Source organism: Calliphora vicina, chromosome 2, assembly GCF_958450345.1.
Source record: "Calliphora vicina chromosome 2, idCalVici1.1, whole genome shotgun sequence".
NCBI classification, from domain to species: Eukaryota; Metazoa; Arthropoda; class Insecta; order Diptera; family Calliphoridae; genus Calliphora; species Calliphora vicina.
The window spans coordinates 118,322,128-118,344,562 of NC_088781.1; the positions used below are offsets into that span (position 1 = coordinate 118,322,128).

Sequence of the window (22,435 nt, forward strand, 5' to 3'; positions counted from 1 at the left end):
ATGTCGACATTTAGTAACAGGCAGTTTGTAGATACATTGAGAAAACGCCCTAACTGTATTTATATTAATATTTTTAACCCAGCAGTTCTAGGAGACAGTACCGAACTAGTGATTTTACCCATCATTTAGGGTGGGAGCTAGTTACTTCAATAGTCACGTGACTTGTCATTTTAAAACGGGCATGTCCTAGGCTGGGGGTCAATTGCCTCTTTTTGATTACAATGGGACTAATAGCTGGTCCAAAGTAGGCAACGCCTTGGATTCACATACTGGTTACATAGCGTCAGTTACCTTGCTAGCTTTGTAACTGGTTACTTGATCAGCTACTTGACTAGTTATTTTAACACGTGCATGTCCTAAGCAGGGGGTCAATTGACCCTTTTGATTACATTGTGACTATCTGATAGCTGATCGAAAGTAGTCAACGCTGGGTAAAATAAAGTGCAGTAAAGTTTGAAGTGACTTCACCATAGGTTACTAAGAGACACTAAAGTGACTATTGACATCATGCTATGTTACATGGGATACCAGATACTTAAGCAAAAACAAAAATAAACTGTATGATAATTATATCAACACAATTTGTATAAAACTAGTTTGTACGAATTATTCACAAAACGTTTAAAGTGACTACACTCCAGATTACTTAGAAACTCTTAAGTGTCAATTGTCTTCACGCTAGATTACTTGGGATGTATAAAGTAACCACTTGTCTTCTCTCTGCACTATAAAGTGCACACAAGTGTCAAATGACCAAAATATATAAATTGGAGTCCGCCAAGTGATAACATTTGTGACAATTACTGTCTTTAAGGGATACATTGACTACTTGCTTAACTGCTGGGAACTTTTAACATCGTCATGCACACATGTTACATTTGTCACGCACAATTACACCGTACTTTTATAATACATACTTGCTTGTTTCGAACATGCTAAACAATAAAATGCAATATAAAATGATAAAAGTTTTCTTATTTTTATTTGTACATACTATACATATCTTTTATTGAAAATGAAAATAAAATAATTCAAGAAACAAAAATAAAAAATATTTATGGGCAATTCACAAAATGTTGTACGACATACAACTTAAAGTACGTTTTGTGAAGTGGCCATGTTACTTAATAATAAAACTGATTCATTTATTGTCTATATAATTCAAGTATTCTGTTATTAAATATTGTGTGGATTTAAAAGTAAAGCGAGAAATAATACGATTTCCGGATGCCTCCACGAAGTGTTTTAATTGAAGCTTATGAATTCCGGGCAAAGAAGATTGTTCCCATATTGGACTAATTTCAATGCGAGTAACCGTTATGGCTTCCTTATTTTTATAAAATATTTTGATATTCTTTAATTTACTGGTTGCGCAATTGGCAAAATCTTTGGCATTATGAATTGTTATTTGGCGCGACTTTATCTGCGACCAAACACATCTTTTTACGGTAGCCCCTATGACATCAACAGCACCCTTTCCGTGTGATGTTGCAAAGAAGGACCAAGTAATTTTGGCATTGTAAATAGCTTGAAACTTTATTAAACTTGATAAAACGAATTTATTCTTAAACTGAGAGTCGCAGCCATCAGAAAAAATATGAAATTTGTTTAATTTAGCATTTTTTTTAATAAGAAAATCTAAAATTGTTCTTAGGAAGGTGTATACGGAATATTTATCATGACTCAAATCATTGCTTACAATGGCAATTGACTGAGTCTCATTTTGCGTCCAGACGCAACAAGTAAACACAGTGACTTGCTCATAAGAAAAATGTGCAGCCGGCACTTCATCCTGCGAAAATATAGAAAAATTCTCCGCAAAGTCAATTTGAATAATAACTTCGTCTTGATGAATTGTTTCTTTTACATTTTTAAAGTGTTCTGACTGAACGTTGTTTACGTAAAAGTGCATCTTGAATTTTGGCAGTTGAGCTTGTAGCTCTTCTATTGCTTTGGCTACACATGATTTTATTTCATTTTCTTGAACTCTACCATTTTCATAATTTTTCTCCCATTTTTTCCAATATATGTTCGTATTGTAATCGAACAGTAATGGTAACAAATCCCTGATATTATCATCGCATTCGCCGCATATCCCCAAGATACAGAATTCGTTGTTCACATCACAACATACATTGCTTAAAAGTTCTTTATACGTTAATGGAAACCCATCAATATTTTTTAAGGCTTTGCATAAATTTATGAAATTAGCATGTATTTGGCACACACAAACATTATGTGGTGTATCTCTCACAACGATGACATTTCGAGGGCGTAATTGGAAAAATTTTGATCGCCCTACTTTGTCAGCTACATCAACTTCAGAACAGTATATTTCATAGGCTTCATTAATTGACATTACCATGTAGCGTTTTTGCATTAAAACTTTATTATTTTCAACTTTCATCGATATAACTTCAGATTTGATAGAAGCTTGGTAGGAAATTAAATCTTCATTATAAAATTTTACAACTTTGGCGTGTAAAACCTTTTCGGCTCTGTTTGGCGTGTGGTCTTTTTTCTTTTGATTTTCCAGTTTGCCTAACTTGGAAGACAGCTCGGGGAAAAATTCATCACAAAGCTGTTTAAGAACCATTTGTTTTCTGTCTAATCGGTCAGGCAAATGTTTGCGCACTCGACTCATGTCACTATATAATGACTGTTTTGTTTTATAAGGTAAAGAACTCGCCTCTGGATGATCAGTTAAAATTCTTTTTTTTGCGCGATACTGACGCATTCTTTCGGTATTTCTTATTTTTTGCTCTCTACTAGTTTCCTTCTTTATGGTCTTGTTTGGATTATTTTTTACTTTATTTCGATAATTTTTCATTCTCTGACGATTTTTTACTTTGTGTTCTTCCCACTGTATTGCATTTTTCTTAATTTTTTCCCGATAACGTTTCATACGATCTTTTCCATCCATTTTTCTTTACAAAAATCAGAAATTTATGAAAAAAGTATATTGTTAAAAAAATACTCGCATTAAATTATGTTATGTATTGAAGAAAAAAGTGTAACATGTGCGAATTGCGTGAATTTTTTTTCAATGGATATATAATATCAAAATGTTTTCAATCATTTACTATTTCAAAATCCACACATAATACAATTTTCCGGGAAAAAATGTTTAATATCAGAGACTGCATTGAGACATACATATATCAATTTCGTAACGCACATGTTACATTTGGTCAATTCACAATGTCTCTTATCAGTCATATTGTCCTAATATATCAAGACTTGGCAGAACGGTTTAACCGAATCTTAGGCACTCGGCGCTGGTTGGTTACGATAACACAAAAAACATAGCATACAGAGTAGTATTATTTTAGGATATTTTTTGCTTGAAAAGCAATATAAAATATTGTGAAATATTAGGACATTATCACAATATGACACGATAAGAGACCTTGTGAATTAACCAATTATTTCTTATTCTATAAAACTTCATTTACCTTGGTATTTCGTTGATATTTTTTCTATGTATTATATATAAATATAATAATTTTAAGCAAAATATTTTTTTCACCTTACTGCAAATTATGCTAAAAAAAAACTGCAAAACTTATTCACCACGCAAAAGTAAAGGAGAACGAAGGAAAACAACCGTTATTTTTAAAAATTCAACTTTACAAATGATGGTTGAAATCGAGAGATTATATTTAACATAATTTCTCTTCTCTCTTTACATTTTGTTCAAGTGTTACGATGTGCGTACACTGAGCCAAATTTCTTTTGAAAATATCCGTTGATGTTTTTATACAATATCAAACATATTTCTGCACATTTGTTTTGGTCAGTGCAAAGAGAATAAAACTTGTTTGAAAAAAAAACCCGCACGCAACCTTCCCCTTTGTTAGTTTTTATACGACTGAGTAAAAAACACAGTGACATGCATGGGCAGTGTTGCCGATTCGTGTGTTGTCATATAAATTTACTTGTGCGTAGTTTCGCTAGTGGTACAAAATACTTCACTGGCAACACTTGTAAACAAGTTAAATAAAACACGCAAATTAAATGAACTCACTGAAACCAAAACACAAAATTTTAGTACTTGGTAACCCTTTTCCATTTAGACGTACGAAAAACAAAGCAAAGCAAGTGTCAAAAAGTATGTTCAATGAGTAAAAAATACGCAAATGTTTTTTCAAATTGGCAAACCATTTATAACGGTTTTTGATAATTTTTTTTCTTGCTCCAAAAAGTAAATGAAAAGTGCCAAACCAAAAGTTAAATAAGTGTGTTTTTTACTGATAATTCATTTTACTGATTTTCATTAATTGTGGATTAAACTACTGACGTTTCAATGAGGAAATGTATTGTTTTAATTGCTTGTTACTTCGACGGTGTTGGTTCTGTACAAGATAGATTTATCGCGTTATTAGAGATCACTAAGGCAGATGCAGTTACAATTTTCCAACTTAAAACAGATTTCATTTCGGCACATAACGTTCCTTTAAAAAACTTGATCGGATTGGCCACATACTTTTACAAATAATTACTCCATCGAAAGTACTCTCTAAAGAAGATTTGCCAATATTGTCCCTTGTTTTAAAATTTTCTAATCTTATAGATTGTGATCCTGATATTATTCTCTCGGTGGAACTTATTACGATTATCGGACATAAATCTTTCAACTGATTTAAATATAGATTTATTTTGGGATCAAATAAATTCAATTAAAAATGGTTTAGATGAGAGAACTTATGGTAATTTGGCTAACTTTGTTTTCAATTTACTTTCGTTGCCACATAGTTCTGGAGCTGCTGAACGTAAGTTTTCGTTACTTTCTTTAATAAAAACTTGTAAAAAATAATGATCCCCGGTATGTGTGGTCAGGAAATAGAGATTTTCCTAAAAATTAAATACAAAATGTACATATATTTTTACAACAACAAAATTAATGTTAAATTTTTAATGAAAATACTTGCGTGGCTTATTTTTTTTCCGTTACCCCACTTGGGGGCATTTGGCTTCCACAAAGCATCTCCATCTTATACGAATTGTTGAAAAAATTTTGTTTACCAAAAACATTTAAAATATTTATTTTGAAGTATAATTTGGTGAAGCGTAAGATTCGGCACTGCCGAATATAGTTCTTACTTTTTTTTAATATTATTTCAGACGTATTTTTTGTATTCAAGTATCAATACTGTTAAGTGATTAACAGTGAGCTGCTGACTGTAACATGAGTAATGTTAAAAAATGTGGTTTTGTCTGATCTTGTTAAATACGAATTTAAATTCACAAACATAATTTTTGCTACTAACACATACATATTTAGAGTTAGGTACTTCTTCGCTAACACATGTTTAGTGTTAGGTACTTCTTCGCTAACACATGTTTAGAGTTAGGTACTTACGTCAAAGAGCCGGACTACTTGTATATACTTTGATTGCAACCATTAAGGCAGTGTAACTGTAAGCATAAAATGATTGTTATTAACTTTTTACTTAAAATTAAAAAAAAGTCCTTTTCAAATTTAACTAAATAAAGTAAAATTGTAATATTATTTTAAAATTATGCAACAAATTTGTCACTAATAAAAAATACAATATGAACTCATATAAATAAATTTGTGTAAGCTCCAAGAATCCCTCACTTTTATGAAGTATGAGTAAGGCATGACATTTTTATGTCCCTAGACTTGAACATCCTGGAAGTACTAAAATCAAACAAAAATAAAATTATATGTCTTTAGTTTAAGCCATTGTCTTAAGAATGATGGCAAGCAAAATTATACGCATACGACACCTTTGGCTACAATTCATCTCATCTCATATGTGCGTGCAAACGAACGTTACTTTTGAATTTTTTTTTTCATCTTAGCTGCTTTACAACATTTTGACCATGTTTATACAATATGTGCATACATAAGCCACTTTTATGACCATATCCATTCAAAAGTTGTGGGGGGTTGGTTTTCATTTTCTTTACCCCCCTACTCCTCCTTATTTGCTATTGCTTCAATTATGCATAAGAAACGCAAGAAAAATACATAAGAAAATGATGTCGTCATCGTTGAAAGTCATAAAAAAATTGTACGGAACAAATAAAATAACGGAAAAACTCATAAAAATGTCGCATGTCTATTATGCATTCCATATGTAAGTAGTTGTAAGCCAGTAGACCTTTCCCCTCCCACTTTTGTATGCTGCCTCTATATTCTTTAATATTTCGATGAGAACACCAAACAACAACACTTAATATAATTTTATAGAAAATATATTTAAAGGAAATAAAAAGTTTTTCTTGTTTCTTTCCAAAAACCATTACGTGTCGGTTTTTTATGTGCCAAATGGGGAGGGGAATGTTGGTACAATTGTAGTTCTTTTTTGGTACGATTTCAAACTTAAATGTACAATGATGTAGCAGTTTGAGGAGTATTTAGTACTTTAATTTTAACTACAACACAATAAGTAGTTTTACTGGAATTCAAGTTAAAAACTAGTGTAATTTCTCCACCCGTTTTATCCCTTCCCCCACTTGTAAGGTTAACGTGGTAGTAGCAGTGCTGAGAACTTGAATAGCTAATTAGTGGTAGAAAAAGATTAGTTGCTAACAGCTCCCCTCCGGTGCTAGGACTCGGGACAGTTGTAATTATTTTGTATAGTCCATGTACGCCGTCATTGCCCTTACATTCCTATTCGTGGACCAATATATGAACAACAACAATAAACAAAGTAAAACCGATGATCTCGGATCGTCATCAGAAGACGACCTTCTAGACTCCAGACTTCTAGACTCAAGAGACTGTTCGTTCTGTTAGGCAGCGTGAGTGTTAGACACATTACTCTACTGCCCTCTAAAAGCCTCACAAATAAACCTCTTCAATGGAATGGAAAGGTTGGCGATCAGTTGAAGAAAAAAAGAACAATGAGAAAGAGTCAAGAAGACATCCACATATCAAGATACACCAAGGCGTTCTTCATTCTTAACAAGATTATTAAGAATGCTGCAAGCGGTGCTCTCCATGAACGCGATGAGGATGATCGCGTAAACTGTGTTAGATGATCCAAAAGTTTTGGATTCCGTACCCAGCTCATTTAAGGCAGCATCCGAAGACATAGAAAGGTTCATGCGTAATCACTCTCAGACGGAGGGAGAAAAATCACCTAAAAGTAAAAACAGACAAAAAATGTGCTCCGGGACACGCAACAACCACGATCACATCTGCCAGACGACCCTTCAACTATGTGATGAAAGACCACCACAATGGCACTGGCAACGGACACCTCGTTTTGACTTTGGCGAGATTCCTGGGTTCTCAAAGGACTTTATTAGGAAATGCATAGCAAAGATCAGCGGTGCATGGGAAGTTTGAAACCTTAAAATGATCCCTGCTCAAGAAATTCCGATGAGACCGCTTAGTCCCTATTTACATTTTTCTCATTCTCTTTTGAACTTGCCTAAGCCTTTTACAACCGCGAAATTAAGAGCCAGACAGAAATGTGTCGTTTCCTTTTTTCTTTCTTTTTCGTTGTTGATGCGTATGAATATTTGCATTGTGAAATGCATTCAAACATGGATGTGAGGAAAATGATATGAAGCAACAACATGAAAATTGCGAAGAGAAACAAAAAATGTCTAGTACAGATGGTCAAACTTCGTCTGTCTGCCTTTCAATTTCTGCATTGTAAAAGGGGACTTATACGAATTTGGTTACCAAAAATGACAACCGATGCGCATAGGGCACTGCTACACGTTCAATATATATTGACCGCGATCCAGTATAGCGATATTTATTGAACGTGTAGCATGCAGTATTGATGGATCGTGATCCAAATCGCAGAATAACCTAATCTTGCGTGATCCATTACAATGGATCGCGATCCAAATATCACAATATATATTGAACGTGTATCATTGCCCATGTTAGATGTTAGAGTGTAATCTTGTGTACGAATATGCACCCAGGATATTAGAACATTATGACAATATGACATGTTAGGATACCTTGTGAATCGACCAAATATTTATTTATTTTTCTGCAATTATGTTCGCAAAAGTAAAATTGTTCTTTAGTACCATTTTCTCATATTTAATATCCACCCATCACTAGTACCTAATCCAATATACATACCAAACAACCATCAAACATAGCATCTTCCTAAAAAAAAGTAATTCCATTTAGTAGCCTGCCTAGGCGTAGTTGTAGTAGTTTTACCATTGGGGAATGAGGTAAATGGGAGTGAGTATGTTTAGAGAATGTTTAGACTGATCCCATCTTAAAAATACATCACACAACATGTTGCGTTTTGTAAATGTTTCTTACGTGTTTTTTTATCCTGTTTTATTATAATTTTATTTATTTTTGTTTCTTGTATGTCTACCTTGTTTTTATCTTACGTTTCATTTTATTTCAACATTTTACGGTCTAGTCTATAGTGCTAAGTCTTTAATGTGTTCAAGTTTAAATAAGATGGCAAAATAGCATTAGGAGCAGGAGTAAGAGTAGTGCTTTACGTCTAGGCACATAAATTGTTTATCCTTATTGTATCCTGTATCTCATTTATTAAACATAAGGCGGTTTACTTTAATATGGGTCAATGGTTTGATTTTTTTTGTAATTCTTACTCGTGTTGATGTTTCAACTAATGTTAACGGTTTAATAATATTTTTTGGGAGAGTTTAATTTTATTTAAAGTTAAAATTAAACGAATTTTATATCCAAATGTTATTGACCAAATAATTGCAATACAAACCTCAAAATCTAAAATTCAATCTGAACAATAATTCGACATCATCATCTTCAACGGATTCATATCCCTCAATTGCTTTAGATTCTGAAATTTGAATCCCAAGGGCATTGCAACACGCTCAATATATGCATATTGACGGGGATGCAGTATCGGAATATTTATTCAACATGTATGCAGTATTGATGGATCGCAGAATAGCCTAATATTCTGAAATCCAGATCGCCATCCAAATATCACAATATATATTGAACGTGTAGCAATGCCCAAAGATTTAAAAGAAAATCATGATAGCGTAACACATTGATACAGAAAGCATTCTCCTCCTTCTCGTTGGACCAAATATGATCAAATCTTAAACTTTCATTTTCCACAAGCATTATATTAATTCAATATGATAATAATACCTACATAAATACATTCTCAATTTAGATTCTTCCATCTCCAATTCCTAGAAGTCTGTAGATTTCAATATGAATTATGGCAGTTTATATCCGATTTGAATTTTTTTTTCAATTTTTCAATTCAATTTATTTATTGATAATCTGTAAGCCAAAATTTATTGCTTATATCTCTATATAGATGAAAGTCTGGGATATATACCTTCATTAGCAGCTGTGCTTATTTATCTGCATTGTCATTACCCTAAATATGATTGTGACCCAACTGTTTTAATACGGTTTGTCCGTTGAGAACCTGTAGCTCCCTACGAAAACAGTTGACCATCTCTATATCCAACATTCTGGTTGTGCCTTTATAATGGGCAATCAGAAGCTTTTGTCCATACAAATCTAATACATTAGCGGAGATATAGAAAAATATCAGCACATCAAATAAGGATAACCAGAATCGTTTTAGTTTCTAGAATTTTGAACTCAACGTATATTTTTAAACTTTTGCGGCAATTTCAATGGGTGTTTCATGAATATATGTATAGGTCGACTAGTTGTTTATTTTGAACCACTAGAGAAGTTCCATACATAAGCCAGAAGAGGAATTTAGATATTAAATAATTCCACCAAAAACTCAAGGAGACAGACGTCATCGGCAAAGGCTAAGTCTTCAAGATTGTCCCCACGTAATTCCTCTGTTATATTATGAAACACGGGTCATTACGGAATCAAGTGCGCCAATCGACAGATTGCTCCTATGTTTACATGGTCGAAACATTATCGATGCGCTCTAAAACCAGCCTACTCGTTCCGCAGACTAGGTGACACATGGTGTGATAGTCGCTTATTGGTGATATGCGCTACTATTTTATTCACCAAGCTTAATAACATTATTCCTCTCCAATTCTTGCAATCAGAGAGGTTGCCTTTCTTTGGTAACAGAGTTATAATCCCTTCCGTAAGTTCAGTCGGCAGTGTTTCGCTATCCCAGAAGTCCAATGCAGGAGTTCAGCGCTTAGTAAACAGTCGGCTTTCAATAACTCTGGAGGTATATTGGACTTCAGGGATGAAATCGCGAATGATACTCGAGAGTTGGATGTCAAATTGATTGTCCTCCTGTTGTTGAAGGCAAGTGCATATGCTTGCTGTCGGTGTTTGAGGTGGTGCAGAGAGAAGTTTTGTGTAGTATTCTTCTTATGTCATACTTTGTCTCTCTATCTTTGACGCAAAGATGGGAAGAGGTCTCGGCTGCGATGGGTATCTGCTTCGGTTTGCTCAATTTTTTTGCTCCATAGCCTTTTATCCCCCTTGCGTTTTCCTTCACCATCTTGTCCAATCTGGTGTATTCTTGTTGGACTAGAGCTTTTGCAGTTCTGGTTTTGACATGATAGTTTACTCCATTCTTTCCCTTTGCACACTGATTTATGAGATTCCACGTATTTTCCGTTAACCATGGCTTATTGGATGAGGTCCTGTAGCCTATGTGTTCTTCTGCCACTTTGATCAGGATATTTTTGATGTGGGTCCATATATCTCCCTCACTGTCTTGTTCTTCTTGATATGAGTTCCTAATGTCGTTCGTAAAACGGTCTTCTAGTCTGTTGTTAAATTTATTATGAAAACCCTTTTAATCATTCTTTGTGGCAGCAACTTTAAGCCATTAAAATATATGCTGATCACTCCATTTATCTGCATCACTTCTGTTACGCACATCCAGCAGAGACCCACTCCATTTTTTGCTGATGGCGATGTGGTCAATTTGATTTGCGAATGAGAAATAAGGAAAACGGAGGATTTTTTTGAAAAGTTTGACAAATATTAAAGGACCATGAAATATCTGTTTATGAAATAGCAGTTTATCCTTATAAAGAAGCATTATATTAATTTTTCAGTAATCATTTTTGTTTTGTGAATAAAAGTTTATTGTTTTTTCTATATCGTTATTTATTTTCATGACTCATTTACAAATTCAACTCAAATCTTATTTAGCAATACGAATATTTCAATCTTTTGTTTCCGCGTCAAGCAATTGATTATTATTTAAGTAATGTTTTTTACCCTACCTTCGATATAGCGGGTATAATAGGTTTGAGGTATTGTTTTGTAACATACAAATTTTATTATATTAATTAACAAATTAGTTTCTTTATAGTTCACAGTAACTTTTTATCACAGTTCAATTCATAATTCAAATTTTTGAAGCAATTCTTTCATTAGTTGATTCATTCCCAATAGGGCCAAATCTCTTATTAATATTTTATGAAATTAATCATTTTTATATAATTTATCACAAGTACGGTGAGAAGCCTATCTCGCATGTATATATCCTCCAATAATCGGAACTTACATGATTATTAATCTCTTAAATGTGAGTCAAAATAAATGACTACAAAAGTAATTTCGATACTATGTTTTTCTGTACTATAAGGTGCCTAAATAGTATAATATTGCTTTCAAAAAAACTATTTATTTTTTTTATTTTTCTATTTTTTCAATATTTTATATTAAAACTAAGAAACAGTGATTGTATAAATAAAATATAAAACAAGTATTTTTTAGGAAAGTACATTACAGTTCGGCCAATCTGACAATTTGATTGACCTCAATCAAAAACAACAACAAAATTAAAGTGGTGTGGCATATAACATAAATAAATTAATTTGGTGTTACCCATTTTCTAAGTCGTTTAGCTTCTACAATTCCTTTGTAAGGAATTTGAGTAAGCTGACAATTATCAACATCCTTTATAATATAACGATCATTAGATAATACCTTTTCTACAATTAAAGGCCCGCGATATTTCTCGATAAATTTTTTATTTTTACCAACAGTATTATCAGTATTCATGACTACAACATAATCTCCTACTGAATATTGTTTAGCAGGTACATGACGTTTGTAAAAATAGTTCTCGTTGTGTTTCTGAGATCGTTCAATTTCATCTAATGCTCTTAATCGTTGTGATACTAAGTCTCGACCATCCTGGGTTTCTACCTTATCATCCAAATATTCTGTTAAAGTATCAATTATTGTACCGCGTTGTTTCACACCAAATAATAATTTACTTGGTGTGTCTTTTGTAGAGCTATGTACGGTGTTATTTATGGCATACTCAACTTGAGATAATTTTAAGGACCAATCAGCATGGTCAATTGGATTACTTATCTTACTTAAAATCCCTTTTATCACTCGATTTACTCGTTCAACTTGACCATTAGCTTGAGGAGATGCTACTGCTACTTTAATGTGCTGTATATTGTTCTTCAAAACAAAATCTGCAAACTCAAGAGATGTAAAGCATGAACCTCTGTCTGATATTAATCGTTTTGGTCTACTGTAGTAGTTAAAGTACTTTTCTAAAGCACAACAAACTTCCTTAGTACTGGTTGAATTTACGGGATATAATCTAACAAATTTTGTAAAAGCGTCTATAACAACGAGTATGTGCTTACGTTTTGATTTTAACGATGGAAGGGGTCCAAAATGATCTATATGAATTGTGTCAAAAGGTATAGGCCTTTTTGGAATATTATACAAGTTTTGTTCATTTACACGAGCAGGAGTTGAATATGTAATACATTTTATGCAGTTTTGTATATAAGAAACAATTTTAGTCTTCATATTTGGAAAATAATAATTTAAACGAATTTGGTCATAACATTTCCCTGCGCCTAGATGACCAATCTTTTCGTGAATCATTCTTATAACGTTTTCTTCCATTTCTTTAGGTACATATAGCATTAATTTATTCATATCATCCCTTCGAAATAAAAGACCATCTATAAGTTCATATCCATTAACTTTCCTAGATTCCAATTCTGTAATTAACTTTCTGATATTACAATCTCTTCCCTGAGTTAATTGCAGTCTAGTGTCAAGTTCATTCAAATCCACAGTTGCTATCATATTACAATTTGTTATAAAATTGTAATCATTTTCGTTCAAACATCTACTAAGAGCGTCAACGTGACCCATAGACGTCCCTCTGCGATGTTGAATTGAATAGTCATAGTTTTCTAATTCCAAAGCCCATCTAGCAATTCTAGGATTTACTTGTTTCCTATTCAAGGTCATTGTAAGAGAATTACAGTCAGTTATTATCGTGAAGTGAATACCTTCTAAATATACTCTAAACCTTCGTAATGCGTAAATAATGGAAAGGGTTTCGAGTTCAAAACTATGGTAACGGGTCTCTGCTGCAGAAGTGGATTTTGAAAAATAAAAAACAGGGTGGAATTTTTTATCGTCTTGTTTCTGCATCAATATTGCTCCGAAACCTTTTGTGCTTGCATCACAATGTAATTCTGTCTCTTTTTTAGGAGAATATATTGATAATACTGGTTGTTTCATTAAGCACCGCCTGAGTTCATTAAATGACGTAACACAATCTTCCGAAAAATCATATTTTCTCTCTTTACGTAGTAAATCTAATAAAGGTCTAGCAATGATTGAAAAAGATGGTATAAATTTTCGAAAGTAAGACAGAAGACCTATACAAGTTTGAAGTTCCTTCTGATTTTTCGGTAAAGGGATATTCTTTATCGCATTTAAATGATTTTCAGTTGGACGAATTCCCAAAGGATCTATAAAGTATCCTAAGTATTCTATTGATTGATAACAAAATTTGCACTTTTTTAATTTAAACTGTAGTCCTGTTTCGTAAGCACGTTTTAACACTTCAGTTAATGTTTGAAGATGAGACTCGAAATCTGTTGAAGCTATTAAGATGTCATCTATGTATATAACAATTTTTCTATTATCTATTAAATCTCGAAATATATTTGTGACAAATCGTTGGAAATTTGCAGGAGCATTCTTTAGGCCGAAAGGCATTCTTAAATATTCATATTGTCCATGTGGTGTCACAAATGATGTTAATGGTATCGAATCTTTTTCAACTTCTATATGATAAAACCCATCTTTCAAATCCAAAAGGGTAAACCATTTGTTTCCTCCTATATATTCTATACAATCTTCTATCAGAGGTAAAGGAAAATTATCTCGAATGGTTTTCTTGTTTAATGCCCTATAGTCTACACACATTCTTGTTTCACCACTTTTTTTTTTAGTTAACACAATAGCGGATGCATAAGGTGAATTACTAGGTCGTATAATATTTCGAGACAGCAGATCAGATATTATGTTTTGAACTTCATCACGATCTCGTACTGATAAACGACGAGAAGGACTATAAACTGGCACATTATCAGATAACCGAATTTTCATGGTGTAGTCATGTGGTTTTTTAATAATATCTGTTGGATTCATATAATATTTATCAACTATGTTTTTTAATTTAAATATTTGTTCCTCATTAAGTTTCAAATTATAATTAATGTAATCTTTTGAATTTTCTTGTCCATTACCCACATGAAAATCTGAGTTAACTTTATCATTAATTTTAGACACCAAAGAAATTTCTTCTATATTATTTATTTCCTCTGTAGAATCAAATATGCGTACATTATTTTCATCTAATTGTTTAAAATGAATTAATTTTATATTAAATTTGTCCATAAAATTCCTACCTAAAATCATAGGAATTTTTATATCATTATCTGGTATTACAAGTAATTCAATAAATTTAACTGTATTTTGAAATTTAATTGAACATAAAAGTTTGCCGTGTATTTTCACATTGCAGTTTCCAATTCCAACATAACGAGTTGGAAGAAGATCTTCAGAAAGTTGAATGGATTTTGGCACAACAGCATTTGAAATTAGACTAATTGGGCTACCCGAATCAATTAGACATGAAACATTAAAATAATTAGCATATTTGTTTCTTAGAGGTATGAAAAATGCCACACTCACCGTTAACATTGGATCAACTACATCATTAGTATTGACGATCGTTTCTGGAAAAATAGATGCTGAAACAGGTTGACGGTTAGGACAATTTTTATAAATATGTCCCATTTGTTTGCAAATAAAACATGACCCAGGAGGACGTATAGGTTTCGGACATGAACTTTTCATGTGACCAAATTGAGAACAATTAAAACAGCGTTTGGAATCTTGTTTATTGTCATTGTTACTTGGCTTTTTTACTTGTGTTTTCTCACGACGTTTTTCATATCTATCAATGCAAGCAATCAATTCTTCCACAGAAGTTGAACCATACAATAAGGAAATGTTGTTAGAATTGTCTTGCATACCATCAATAATAATGTCAACAAGTTCCTGGCCTTCAATTTCAGCTTGTGATGCGATGGTTTGCATGGAAATGATGTAACTAATGCAGGATTCAGAAGGTTTCAAAGTGCGTGTACGTAATTTGCGATATACATCCTCACGAGTAATATCCCTTCTAAATATTTTGAACAGAGACACTTTTAAATCACCATATGTCCAGTTATTTGAGTTCTCCATAAATTCTCTAGCTGTTCCTTGCAATAACCACTTAAGACATAATAGTCTTTCTTCATCATTATAATTATAGGTATATTCCTCAAGTTTTCTAAACCATTTCACAATATCACCATCGTTATTTCCATCGAATTTCGGAACCATTTTGTCTAATTCATCGTAATTAATCCTGTGCATATTACTAACTGTGTTATGTTCCAAATCGTTAAGCTGTTTTTGTAGATTTATCATCTCACATCGCATTTTTAAAATCTTAATTTGATTTTCAAGCTCTAATTCTTGAGATGATGCAGTAGTATTAGTAACAGGAGGGACTGTTCTCGATAAATTTGAATAAACAGAAGTACACCTTGGTAATCCATTGTTTACAATTGATGTAGCATCAGTTAATGCAGCGGCTGAAGGAGAAGCTGCACCAAATATTGTTTCAGGCATTCTTGCAGAAATTATAATGGGATTTGCATAAGTAAAAGAAGCGGAAGTTGTAACGGAAGTTGTGACGGAAGTTGTAACGGAAGATGTATAAACAGCTGCGGAAGTCGTAATCGAATTTTCAGATGTTAATACAGCAATACTGGAATCGGAAGTTAAATCAAGAGTTTCAGGAGAAGCAATCATTACATCACATGGAATTGGCTCATTATTACGGGTTTCATTCATATTTAGGGAATCATATAAACTTCTTAACTGGCTCATTTGTGACGGTCACTTGGAAATAAATACAATTTGTATTTTCCTTTTTTTTTATTTTAATTTTCTAAACTTTATTCAAAACACTGACAAATCTTTCCAAAGCTGTTTAGATATTTATTAATTGTTTTTGTTTTGATCATTGATATTCGCCAATAGTTCTAAAAGCAAATATGTATGTTTGCCCCGTGACACCAGAGGGCAGATATGTCCTGTGGTAAGATGATAGTCATTCACAATAAACATACAGTATAAGACTAAAAAATGAAACCACTGACAATGACCTTACCTTGAACTTGACATACCAACGTAAAACAACAAATATACGTAGCTTGTAACGTTCGTATTCTGTGGTCATGATAGGAAAATATCGTATGATCGCTTTAATGACTACACACAAATACTTTATAGTTTAAACATTAAAAGAACTCCTAAGGGAAAGGAAGTAAATAGTGGTATAGTGTGTTAAAATACAATTAAATGATAAAAAAATAATTTAATAGAAGTAAAATTGAAATAATTTAATAGAAGTTCAAACTACATTAAATTTTATAGGATTTTTAATACATACAAGGTAAGAAAAGTGTGAGAAACGTTAAAAGTTATGAAAAATTTCGATTATAATAAAACAGAATTTTACATAATTTGTCTTCAGAAACCTGCTTTCAATATAATATTTAAAGAATCTAAAGAATACATAATTTACTTAATGTAAAATATTGATTGCAAGATAATGAAGAAGTTAATGTGTTAAAATTCTGTGTTTTATTATAAGTTTATAAAGCACAATTGTAGTTAAATTCAATCCTTACAGAACAGGATTAGAATTAAATTATAATTGCGGCTTTATATAGAGAAAATTGTTTCAATAAGAAAATAAGGTATTTATATTCAGAACGTTGTTTTTCAGTAAATAGGCAGAAACAAAAGGAAATGAAGGCAATGCCATCTATTGAGGAAAAACTTAAGCTATAATTGGTCAGTGAAGACACTCACCGAACCTAAAAGAATGTCTGGTCACAATAGAGGGTCTGCTAAAACTATACCGTAAGAGGAACTTGAACGCTGAGTAAAAGATAAGTCAGGTCTGGGTAAGCCAATATAGACAAATAGGACATTGAGCTAAAAAACACCAATATACCACTGATTATATATATATATATATATTTAGCTTATTAAAATTTATTACAAAATATCGTCTCTAACCTGTGACTAAATGAATTACCTATATTTGACCTTGACACTACTCAAATTACATACTTGAATTAACCTGCATAAGAAAGAAAAACTAAAATAACCTATTTGTCCTTCAAATTAAGAAATTATTGGTCTAATGTTTCATTGTTAATATCTGTGAATATTTATAAGAAAATAACTAAAATACAAATCTATGTCATCTAATTGTTAGTATTATATAACTTATTTATGATATACGTACTAAATTAAAATAATTATCTATGTATATGCATTGACATCTTTTTCTCTGTATAAAAATCTAAGATCAGTTTCTTTTCTAAAACATTTTATTTATGAATTGTGAAAAGAGATTCTAAATTGTTATACATTTTACAAACAAACAAAAACAGAGATATCAATGCATGTACATATAAAAAAATAAGAATAATATAAAATAAAAGTAACGTAAATTCCACAATTAAACTATACATAATTAATCTATTTCGTACAAATACTTTAAAAATTTATATAATAACTTATTAAACTAAAAACAAAATTAATAATAATCATCAAAATATTAAGTATTTTCTCATATATGTTTATGATGATAATAATATATACTTCGTTTTCATTATATTTTAACATTTCTTTTGTAAATTGTAAACAGAATTAAGAAAACATCTTAATTAGAAAATAATGTTTAACTTTGTTTTATGTTTGAAATAAGATAATAATCCAAATAAAAACCTTTATTATCTAATTTCGAAATAAATAAATAAATAAATAAATAAATAAATAAATAAATAAATAAATAAATAAATAAATAAATAAATAAATAAATAAATAAATAAATAAATAAATAAATAAATAAATAAATAAATAAATAAATAAATAAATAAATAAATAAATAAATAAATAAATAAATAAATAAATAAATAAATAAATAAATAAATAAATAAATAAATAAATAAATAAATAAATAAATAAATAAATAAATAAATAAATAAATAAATAAATAAATAAATAAATAAATAAATAAATAAATAAATAAATAAATAAATAAATAAATAAATAAATAAATAAATAAATAAATAAATAAATAAATAAATAAATAAATAAATAAATAAATAAATAAATAAATAAATAAATAAATAAATAAATAAATAAATAAATAAATAAATAAATAAATAAATAAATAAATAAATAAATAAATAAATAAATAAATAAATAAATAAATAAATAAATAAATAAATAAATAAATAAATAAATAAATAAATAAATAAATAAATAAATAAATAAATAAATAAATAAATAAATAAATAAATAAATAAATAAATAAATAAATAAATAACAAAATAAATAACGAAATACAAATAAACAAAATAATATCAAATTAATCAATTTACAGAAAACAATTCTAAATGCTAAATTTATGAAATAAAATAAACACTTACAAGCTTGTTTAAGAACTTATTGAACATATATATAAATTAATGCTAAACTCAGCTTATATATAGTTCAATGAATACTTAAACTAAGGAAATTCTAGATATATAATTAAAAACAAATATAAATAATAATTCTATATTTGATAATGAAATAGTAAAACAAACATAAAAAAAGAAAACAAATAATTACATCTTAATATCACTTACAACTAAATTTTATAATTAATTTCAATTCATCATTAACGTGTTTGATTATAATTTTGTTAACATAACAATAAAATTATAACAATTATCGTTAAATTATAAATATTATTTCTTTTTGATTATTATTTGCTTTTAAAATTATTATCAATTAATTATTAATATTTAGGATTTTTGCTAATATATTTTTTGTTAATATGCTTTTGTTTATATTTTTGATAATATATGGTTGTTAATATAATTTTGGTTATATTTTTGTTAATATACTTTTGTTATTAATTGTTTGTTAATATATTTTTGTTAACATATTATTGTTATAATATTATTATTATATTATTATTATATTATTGTTATGATATCATTGTTATATTATTATATTATTGTCATTACATTGTTGTTATTATATTATTGTTTATATGATTAGGAAAATAAAAGTCATGTTTATATATATATTTGAACTTTGAAAATGATATTGTATGTAGTCATGGAGGAGTAAACAAAATCAACAGGTAATGATGTGAATTAAAAGAAAAGGCAATGTAAGTGTGAAATAGGGGCTTTTAGAACGAAAAGTAAAGGTGACCAGAAGCCAAGGTTGGCTGAAATAGTGCCATAATAGGGGAGGGCAACCTTCGAAGACAATCCCGACCAAGTCTTCACTGGAAAACGCAACTTCCTACCATATGATTACAAAACCATGTCGCATGTCCGTCTGATATACTTGGTATTGCAACCCGTACTGTACTGTCCAATGTTAAATATTACTTTTTGATGGCACGAAAATCTATTAAATGTTGGCGAACTGAGTGGACAAGAACCTATCCCACATCCGACGAGCTAATGCTGTGCGACCACCAGCGTGCCAGATCCACTCTCTGTCAAGGTTCGTCACACATTGTTGCTGATTCAGGAAATTGTATTCCCGATGCAATTAAAGCATCCACAATTTTTTGTCGATTTGGCCGTAGATCCATTGCTTATTTCGTTTTTTTTTTTTTTATAATTATTACCCCACACCTGATTTATAATATTGCTTTCAAAAAAACTATTTATTTTTTTTATTTTTCTATTTTTTCAATATTTTATATTAAAACTAAGAAACAGTGATTGTATAAATAAAATATAAAACAAGTATTTTTTAGGAAAGTACATTACAATAGCTATAATTTTTCTCATTGGAATGATGATTTTTTTAAAATTTACTATAGTTTCTATATGCATAAATTATAATTCTCATAAATCCGATTTATGTTAACAATAACCAACATTTTCTTTTAAGACGTTAGGATCGGCTTTAATTTATAGCTAGTGTTGGCAATACCAAAGAATAACAACGGCGTTGGATTTTAAAAAGCTTTGTACTCCAACAGCTGTCAAAATGCACTTGTTAAAATGTCATTCTAAGCTTGAAATTTGACACGATTAACAACTAAAACTTAATGTAACGTTTTATATATATATATATTTCAAATAAATTGCTTTTATATTAAAATACAAAACACAACACCTAGATCCAGCAAACTCGCAATAAAAGTAGAGTATTTTACTGTCGTGCTTATCCAACTTCATTATCATACTTGTTTTAAGTTTGATTACAAATTCCGCATTATTATTACGTTTAATATTTAATTTTTTTTGTTCTTCTTATTTGTTGTGCTGCTGCTTGCTGATGCTGGTTTATTCCTCTGTTCTGAGATGTCACCAAGAGACAATGGGACAACAAAACGAACAAACTGTCTGTTAAATAAATAAATTGTGAATAAAGAAAGAAAGACCCCAAACAAGAACGAGAGAGAAAAACAAGTAAGAGTGCTATATTCGGCTGTGCCGAATCTTATATACCCTTCACCAAATTATACTTCAAAATTTTAAATATTTTTAGGTAAACAAAATTTAATTTTTTTTCCAGTTGTTTTTTGAATTTTTTGAAAAAAAAAATTTTTCGATTGTTATTTAAAATTTTTTTTTTTTAAATTTTAAAAAATTTTTTTTTTCAAATTTTAAAATTTTAAAAAAATTTTTTTTGTTTTTTCAATTTTTTTAAAAAAAAAAAAAATTCAGGTTCAAAATTTTTTTTCCCGATTTTGACCCATTGTAGGTCCAACTTACTATATATAGTCTTATATACGTCGTTTCAAATGTCTTTGAAATATCTATCATTAGATATCCATATTGTCTATATAATGTCTTAGTAATCCAGATATAGGTAAAAAAATAGGTCAAAAATCGAGGTTGTCTTGGTTTTTTCCTCATATCTCAGCCATTTGTGGACCGATTTTGCTGATTTTAAATAGCAAAATTCTCGAAAGCATGTCTGACAGAATTATTGAAGATTTGGATCCCGAAGATATCTGGGGTCTTCAGAAAACTGATTTCAACAGACAGACAGACAGACAGACAGACAGACGGACAGACAGACAGACAGACAGACAGACAGACAGACAGACAGACAGACAGACAGACAGACAGACAGACAGACAGACAGACAGACAGACAGACAGACAGACAGACAGACAGACAGACAGACAGACAGACAGACAGACAGACAGACAGACAGACAGACAGACAGACAGACAGACAGACAGACAGACAGACAGACAGACAGACAGACAGACAGACAGACAGACAGACAGACAGACAGACAGACAGACAGACAGACAGACAGACAGACAGACAGACAGACAGACAGACAGACAGACAGACAGACAGACAGACAGACAGACAGACAGACAGACAGACAGACAGACAGACAGACAGACAGACAGACAGACAGACAGACAGACAGACAGACAGACAGACAGACAGACAGACAGACAGACAGACAGACAGACAGACAGACAGACAGACAGACAGACAGACGGACATGGCTTAATCGACTCCGCTATCTATAAGGATCCAGAATATATATACTTTATAGGGTCGGAAATGAAAAATGTAGAAATTACAAACGGAATGACAAACTTATATATACCCTTCTCACGAAGCTGAAGGGTATAAAAACTGACTTGACTTGTTGCTCCATATTTGGAGTTACTATGTTTGTTGTCTGCTGGGTTGATCATCATTGTTGTTTCTTTCGTTTCGTTCTTCTGCTGGGGTTTCGACGATGATGAACATTTTTAATGAGTATTCTTTGTTGCTGCTGGCAGTAATGGAATTGTAGTATGTATTTGTGGAGGCGGTAGTATTTAAAATGCAATTGCTGTTTTATTTATGAAGTTTACGATTTGCGAGGTTAAAAATTTGTAAGAAAGTATTGTTGAAAATTCTTTAAGGAAGTGCGTAAAAAGTTTTAAAGGATTTGGATCAATAACATTTTAAAAATTGTTAAAATGCATTACTAATAAACATGTTAATATCTATTTATTGAACTATAAGAGATAATACCTCTATATGTATAAAAATCTTTCAAATCATTTTTGCACTAGCTAAGGTTACGGTGGCTCTGGATGGATTCAGG

General features: G+C 30.7%; 1 long non-coding RNA gene across 1 annotated transcript; it reads right to left on the reverse strand.

Annotated features, from left to right (window-relative positions):
- Positions 1–20,516: 20,516 nt before the first annotated feature.
- Positions 20,517–22,219, reverse strand: LOC135952531 (uncharacterized). The gene is made up of 2 exons (XR_010576043.1): positions 21,981–22,219; positions 20,517–20,712 (listed from the first exon to the last, which is right to left on the reverse strand). It is a non-coding gene; the product is annotated as an uncharacterized LOC135952531 (long non-coding RNA).
- Positions 22,220–22,435: the final 216 nt, after the last annotated feature.